This window comes from Penaeus chinensis, chromosome 11 (genome assembly GCF_019202785.1).
Source record: "Penaeus chinensis breed Huanghai No. 1 chromosome 11, ASM1920278v2, whole genome shotgun sequence".
NCBI classification, from domain to species: Eukaryota; Metazoa; Arthropoda; class Malacostraca; order Decapoda; family Penaeidae; genus Penaeus; species Penaeus chinensis.
The window spans coordinates 24277615-24279994 of NC_061829.1; positions in this window are offsets into that span (position 1 = coordinate 24277615).

The following is a 2380-nucleotide window of genomic DNA, read 5'->3' on the forward strand; positions in this document are numbered from 1 at the left end:
TCATTTACACCAAGCTTGACATATACACTACCAGTTGCCGTTGCTTTTTTTTACGCAATGGCAATTTGTACACAACATTACCGCACATAATCACACATGCAAAACATCTGTTCCGCTGCAGTCAAGAGATGTACGTGAGTGATCAAAGGGAATCGGACAGCGCGTGGCAACAGATCCTCGATTCAGGTTGATGTTCTTATCAAGATTATTTCCCTGCCGTCGCATGTTTCTCGGGCGTGTCGCCCTGTCCTCTGCCCTCCTTCCCCTCTCCTCGTGTCCCGCCCACGGTCTACACGGGCGGTGAGAGGTGTGGGCGGGCGGCTCAACACGGCGCAAGTGTCTGCACCCACACCAGGGCTACGTGTTGTGTGTCTCGTTACAACTGCTTTGCTCCAGCCCTATCTGTCGGCGCCTCGTTCCCTCGCTCTCACTGCACGCGGCCAGTTTGTTTGTTGCTTTCGCCGTCGCTGAGGAAGTTTCAAAGCTAGAATCAGGAGCGATAACCTTTAACGACGTAATAACAAAGGGAACTGAAATCAAATATATTTAAATTCCTTTTTTTTTTCTTTTCTTTCTATTCTAAAAGATATCTTAATTTACTGAACCCTCTGAGAGAGAGAGTGAGAGTGAGAGAGAGAGAGAGAGAGAGAGAGAGAGAGAGAGAGAGAGAGAGAGAGAGAGAGAGAGAGAGAGAGAGAGAGAGAGAGAGAGAGACTGTCTTAAACACACAACCAAACACCCTCGCCCTTGCATCCACCTGACCGAGTCTCCGAGCGTATAAATATATCGCTATCGACGCAGCGACTACTTAACAATTCGCCCTATCGTCAGCGCCACCTACGAACACCAGGAACAACTAACACGGGCCGTCAACGCGCATTGGAATGGCAAAGAAACGGGTCCGCCGGCCGATAGCGGATTCCCATAACGCACGATGGACGGCGACAGCAAGGATAGTGGCTGCAATTGTGAACCCAAGCCAGCGTCACCATCACAGACTTAATGGTGACAGAGGAGAGAGATAAGATAGTGATAAGAAACCCTGCGCGGACTCTTCCAGCGGACTGGGATTACTCCGACCTGGATTTGTTTATTTAGTCTCCTGTCTTGTGTTTTCTCTCTCTCTCTCTCTCTCTCTCTCTCTCTCTCTCTCTCTCTCTCTCTCTCTCTCTCTCTCTCTCTCTCTCTCTCTCTCTCTCTCACTCCCTCACTCATACACACACTCTCTCTCTTTCTTATTCTCTCTCTCTCTCTCTCTCTCTCTCTCTCTCTCTCTCTCTCTCTCTCTCTCTCTCTCTCTCTCTCTCTCTCTCTCTCTCTCTCTCTTTCTTGCTTTGTCTTCTTCCTCCCTCTTTCTCTCTCCTTTCTTTCTCCCTCAGGTTCGTGATCATTTGGCCAAAGAGGAGATTAATTTTTTTTTTGTCTGCCTTGCTTTCTCATTTCGCATCTGTTTATCCCCTTGTGTTGGTGATGTTATTTTTGAACACGTGTCTTTGTTGGTGAGTATAGATATTATTTTGAATTTACTTGCAGTGTTTTTAGCGTTGGTCTTCTGTGAATCTTTCCTGTTTTCAAATTAAGATCACAGCACAGAGAAATCTTAATATATGAAGAAACATCCTTTTTATATATTTTAATAATTTACAACATTGATAACTCTATTAAAGGACACCTACCATATGCAAGTAGTAATTGATATTGATCTGCGCTTTAGTAAATTGTTCGTTGTGCACACCACACGTTTATAAGCCAAACAAAAAAAAAAAAAGCAAGAAAGAAGAAATGTAAACATACACGCTGACTCACGCAGTCACGTAAACAAATATGATACGGTTATCTGCACCGCACACACTTTCATGTTTGTATATATTTTGTGTTATGTTTATATTATTGTCTTACGCGGAACTCCAGTACAAGGGTGCGTTACGGATGGAGATTCTGACACTTGATTGAGGATATTTTCGACGGCCGGAAGCATTATCTAAGCGTCATGTGAGTCTTTGTGGCATATTCTCTCCAGAGTCGATGCTGTCATTATTTCTAAGGGGCGGGTGGTGACGATGCAAGATTTATTCATCACAAATCGGCCCCCGCGATGCTCCCTCACGGTGGAAGCCTGCATGATTGATAACGCAGGTTTAATTCCACTTATGGCGAGGTTTACGCACCCCGAGGGAGATCTCTTCCAGGACTGATAGTGATGAGACCAGACATCATTACTCTCCCACGCGAAGGCAGGTAGGGGCGCCCGGCTGCGTCTGTCGCCTTTTGGACTCTCTACTTCGATTTTGGCTCTTCCCGTGAATGGCTCTCCTGAAGGGTCTCTGAAGGCTGTATGGACTGACTCTTTGCCAGGACCGAGGCCGAAGGGAAGGGGGCA